Source organism: Plecotus auritus, assembly GCF_963455305.1.
Source record: "Plecotus auritus genome assembly, chromosome: 1".
Taxonomy (NCBI): Eukaryota; Metazoa; Chordata; class Mammalia; order Chiroptera; family Vespertilionidae; genus Plecotus; species Plecotus auritus.
Genome location: NC_137770.1, coordinates 177,695,149 through 177,701,445, shown reverse-complemented (window position 1 = coordinate 177,701,445; position 6,297 = coordinate 177,695,149).

The following is a 6,297-nucleotide window of genomic DNA, read 5'->3' as shown; positions in this document are numbered from 1 at the left end:
AGTATATCCAAAGGAATTGAAAGCAGGATCTCAGAGATATTTGCATATCTCTGTACAATACAGCGTTGTTCAAAATAGCCAAGAAGTTAAAGCATTCCAACTGTCCATGGACAGATGACTGAATAAATAAAATGTGGTTTACCTGTTATGCAAACATTGGAATATTATGCAGCCTGAAAATAGAAGAAAGTCCCATAACATGCTACAATATGGATGAAACTTGAGGACAATATAGAAGTAAACTAGTCAAGAAAAAAACAACTATTTCATGATTCCCTATGAAATCTTAAAGTAGTCAAAATCACAGAAACAGAAATTAGAACAGTGGTTACCAAGGGCTGGTGAAAGCGGTGAGAGGCAATTAGTGTTTAATGGACATAGAGTTTCAGTGCTGCATGATGAATAAGTTCTACAGATCTGTTGTACAACAATGTGAATATACTTAGTGTTACTGATCTGAACACTTAAAATGGTTAAGATGGTAAATTTAGTATTACATGTTTTTTGCCACAATAAAAAAAAAACACAAATGGAAAAGTACATAAGACTTGAACAGCACGTTTAACAAGCTTCATAAGATAATAGTTCCCTCATTTTTACTTCTCTACAAAGTGTATGTGTAAAATAATTTGTTTGCTTTTGGTATGTCTCACAGATATGCCCATAAGACTTTTGGTCCTAGATTTTAAAATACAAAAGCAATTTACTTAGAATTATAAAACTCTTTGAGTTATCATTTTTTTTGAGTTTTTGGTAATTTTTATTTTCATAACTCAGTTGTTTCATATAATGTATTGATACTTTGAATGTATTGACATTGTTTTATAATATCCATGACATTGTTTTAAATATCTTATTTAAATCCTCATTATTCATTTATATATTATGTCCCCTCTTTTTTCTTGTTTAAATTTGGCAGAGGCTAATCTATTTTATTAGGTTTTTTAGAGTCCATTTTTGCTTTGATCCTCTTTACTACATGTTCATTTTACTTTTAATTATTGCTGCTGTTATATTTCCCTCCAACTTTAAACATATTGTTCTTTTCTTAACTTGGTAAATGCATAGCTCAATAATGCTAGTCTTTTTTTTTTTTTTCTAACTTAAGCAATATAGGCTATAAAATTTCTTCTAAATGTTGCTTTAGCTATATTCCATAAAATTTAATACTTATTGTTCCATTAAGCTTACTTCTAAATATTTTCTAACTTTCATTGTTTTCTTTTGCAACCCCTAAGTTGTTTACAAGAGTTTTTTTAAAATTCCCAAATGTATATTTTCCAAACATTTTAAATGACATAATTTAATTTTATTGTAGCTGATGTGATCTATGAAAATGACCAATCTTTTATTTTCTTGAGGGTAGCTTAAAGGCTTAGCATATGGTCAACTTAATGTTTCATATAACTTGAAAAAATATAAATTTAAAAGCAGTTGGACACAAAGTTGTAGATATATTAAACTTGTTAATTGTGTTGTTCAAATATTACATATCCTATCTAATTTTTACCTTTTTTGATTGATTAATCAATAATAAAGATGTGTACTAAGTTTTTCCAACTATTATGGTAGATGTGTAATTCTTTGTAATTGTTTATTTTATGCATATATTTTGAAGTGATGTGTAAACGTAGTTTAAAATTTTGTAATGTCATTACCAACTTTATCTCTAACACTGCTTTGTACAACAGACCATCTGACATGAAATAACAAGTTCTAGGTGGTAAGGTTTCTCTTCTGTTCCACAAATTTATTTTCTACTTTAATGTATTATTATCATAGAAGTTGCTTATATTATTTCTACTTTTAAACTTATTTTTCTTTGTGGATATACACTGAGTGGCCAGATTATTACGATCTCTGAACGCATAATAATCTGGCCACTCAGTGTAATCCTATATAATAAAAGGCTAATATGCAAATTGTCCCCTCGACCAGGAGTTCGACCAGCAGACAGGCCGGCCAACCGCCCATGTTCCCTCCCCCTGGCCAGGCTGGCCAGACGCCACCCATGCACGAATTCATGCACTGGGCCTCTAATATTCATATATATATATATATATATATATATATACTGGCCAGATTATTATGCATTCAGAGTTCATAATAATCTGGCCACTCAATGTATATATATGTTTATGAACATTCCTTGGGCCCTGGAAAACTGCTTTTAGACTATAGAACTTAATAGAACTTTTAATTATTGCTGTTGTTATATTTCCCTCCAACTTAATATATATATACTAGAGGCCCAGTGCATGAAATTTGTGCACGGGGGGGTGGGTCCCTCAGCCTGACCTGCACCCTCTCCAATTCGGGAGCCCTCAGGGGAGCCCCCTCCAATCTGGGAGCTCTGATGGCTTAGGCCCACTCCCTGTGGTTTTCTGCTCTCTGCGGAGCCTGGCCACTCCACGCCTGCTGCCCAGCGGCACTCCGTGGCCCAGAGGCCCTCTGCAGCCAGGGCGGGACGCTTGCCTCATCAACACGGTGACGGCCAAGTGTCCAGCCCCAGCCACTCTGCGCCCACTGCCCAGAGGCCCTCCGTGGCCGGGGTGGAGCACTTGCCTCGTCGCGGCAGTGATGAAGCAAGCATTCCACCAGGCCGCTCACACTGCCTTCTCTCGGCGGCCGCCCCCCCCCCCCCCAAGGACTGGGGGACTCCAGTGGGGCTGAGGAAACTGGGTGCCACCATCTTGTGGCTATGGGCACCGCCATCTTTGTGATAGAGTGATGGTTAATTTGCATATTATCCTTTTATTAGATAGGATATATCAGTTATATTTCATTAATTATAGCATTAACATTTCCCATATATTTATCTCTTGTCCATTTGAGCTGTTATGCGTTGGAAAGCATGGATCAGTCTCATTATACTAATGCATTTCTTATTAACCTAATTCCTGAAGTTTTTTCTTAATGAACTTTAATACTATGCGCTATCGGATGGCTAGAGATATTCACAGCTGTCAGATCTTCACTAAGGATTGCTTTCTTGAACATGACAACATGCCCTTCTTTCCCATGTGTTGAACATTTTCCAATGTGAACATTGTGATTGTCTTCTTTTTCTTTTGTTAGCTCAATATGTTTTTCTGTATTCTTTTATTTTCAACATTGCTGAGTAACTTTATTTAAAAACAGCATATGTTTAGGCTTTGGGTATTTCAAATCCAATTTTAGTGATTTTAGAACATTTGTGCTTGCTCATAGGAGAGATTTGGCCTTGTGCAGTTATTGTATTTTATGTTAGCACTAGAGGCCCGATGCACGAAATTCATGCAAGGAGCTCAGACCTTCCAGCCCCGGCTGCCTCGGCCCATTGCAGCCCCAGCTGCCTCATGGCCCTGCCCACTGGTCATTCTGGAAGGTCATCCCACCATCTGGTCTAATTAGCATATTAGCTCTTTATGATATAGGACTGTTTGAATTGCTTTTAAAAATGTTTCACTAAATGATCTGTGATTTTCATATTTTATTTGATGAATATTCATTCTGGTAATTTAGAAAATATGTATTTTAAAAATCTCACCTCATGGGTTCTTCAAAAAGCAGAGCCTGAAACAAAGCATATTACTGTTTGTTTTTCAGTCAGACTATGTCAAAAACAAAGAATGAGAAACAAAGGAAATGAGGCAAGTGGAGGGAATGTCAATACAAGACTAGTACCAAGTTAGCTGCTTGGTTTCAAACCAATTGATTGCTCAATTCTAAAGGTCAACTGGGAAAACATTCCCATTTCACAAATGAGGACACTGAGACACACAAAGGTTGAAGTTGCCCAAAGTCACATGACTAACAAATGGCAGTGCTGAGATTTAACCTACTCTCTTCACTAACATTATCTTTTCATTCTGCCACGAGTTCCTTTCTTCACCTTTCCTAAGTGCCTACTCTCTGTGCCTGACAGGGTGCTAGGAAAACAGATAAACATCTCTATGCTAATTGAGGTCAGTTTAATGAGTACTATAGGCCATTGCTGTCATTAATTCTAATCCCTGCCATTCTTTTTTACAACTGCTGTCTGTACATGTTCTCGGTGCTCTATGGGCAACTCTTACCTTTTACCTACACCAGTGGTCGGCAAACCGAGGCTCGCGAGCCGCTATTTGCTGCTCTGTTGACTAATGAGTTTGCTGACCACTGACCTACACTGAGTGGCCATATTATTATGATCTCTGAACGCATAATAATCTGGCCACTCAGTGTGTGTATGTATATATATATTTTTTTAGAGGCCCGGTGCATGAATTCGTGCATGGGTGTGGTCTGGCCAGCCTGGCCAGGGGGAGGTGACATGGGCGGTTGGCCAGCCTGCCTGCTGGTTGAACTCCTGGTTGAGGGGACAATTTGCATATTAGACTTTTATTATATAGGATATACACTAAGTGGCCAGATTATTATGCGTTCAGAGATCATAATAATCTGGCCACTCAGTGTATATCTCTTCAGTGGCCCTTTCCATATATAAAGTGAAATGACACATCACTTTACTTTGTAATTGTCAGTATTTTGTAGGTTTCATAATTGTTCACTGAGCTCCTAAAAGATATTCCTTCAGAATTGCTTTCTATTTTCCTTTTTCAGTTTCCAGTATTTTCAAATTCTCCAAAGTGGCAATGAAGTGATCTCTGGGGAATCAGTCAAAAGCAGCGATTTTCAACTAGCATGCCACAAAATTTTTTTAAATCTATAATACCTATTAGGGACCCAGACTTCTTTTCCCTTAAAAAAAAAAAAAAAATGACAACTGCAAGCATAAGAATAGCTGCTCAGTGTGAATGAATAAAAAATATAGCTATTTTTGTCAGAAATATGTATATTTTGGCAAAATATGTATATTTTGGTGTGCCACAAAATTTTAGTAATTTGTGTGCCAGGAGATGAAAAAGGTTGAAAATTGTTGGTCTAAAGTATGCTCCTCCCATAAGAAAGGCCTTGCTTTATGAAGACCATAGATTTTTAAGTAATGATATGAAAGAAAATCCTATTATTTCAGCAGACATCTCTCTCATATTTATTTAAATACTAACTGAATTTCCCACCTTTATTATGTTCCAACACAAGTGACTTTAATATTACTGGTTTTAAATAGTAAGGTACCTCATCAAACCAAGAGTGTTAAGAGAAAATAATATATTAAGAAAAAAGATTACTATTACTTAAAAAACAAAATTTTAAATACCTCAGAAATTATTTCTAATTGTAATCTTCATCTTCTTGTCATCAGCAGCCTAAATAAGATATGGACTTGTAGTAGATAGAATTGTGTCCACCTGAAAGATGTGTTCAAATCATACTATCTAGTACTTGTGGATGCAACCTTAGGGGCTTTGTAGATGTAATCAAGTTAGGATGAGGTCACACTGGATTAGGGTGAAACCAAATCCAATGATAGGTATCCTTGTAAGAAGAGGGACACAGACACAGGCACAGGCACAGGAGACAGAGAGTGAAAGGTCGTGTGATGACAAAGCAGAAATTGGAGTGACGCAGCTGCAAGCCACGAACACCAGAGAATGCTGACAACCACCAAAGCTAGGAAGGACTAGAAATAATTCTTCACTATAGCTTTTGGAAGGAACACGATACTACCGACACCTTGATTTTGAACTATTAGCCTCCAATGTAAGATAATAAATTTCTGCTGTTTTAAGCCACCCAACTTGTGTTAATTTGTTATGGTAGTCCTAGGAAATATAGAACTTTTATAGTTAGAAAAAATAAGCTATGTACATAGTGCCTGTAATGATTTTTCCCACCTTTCAAAATTAAACTGTGCCTATTCCTTATGGAACAATTTAAGTAAAAGGTATAGTATTTCATGCTACTAAACCCTATTTACTCAGAAAAACCTAAACCTTTGAAAAATACAACTTAAGACATAAGGTTTGTTCTTCTAGAATTGTAGGGACTTGGTATTTATGTACCTTGCTCAGAGACCTTAGTTTAAATGGGTAACTATAATAGATTACTAAGAATAAAGCAACAAAAAACAAGAGACAGAGAACATCTATACTAAATCCAATAAACTTTCTATCAAATGTGTATATAATTTAAGATGCCGGTGAGTAAAAAGAACAGCAACTTAATTTATCCTCAGTGAAGGCTTCTGAAATCTTACTATAGCTGTGACAAAGAACAATTGCTTACTTTAAACATAATTGCTTTACAGTTCCTGGTAGGAAACTAAAACATCTCATTTAGCCCCTATTCCCTTGCCAATGTCCTTATACAAATGTTTAGTTATAGATTTTGCACTTTATGAAATTCAAATTCCTTAGTATTGTTGAACACAAC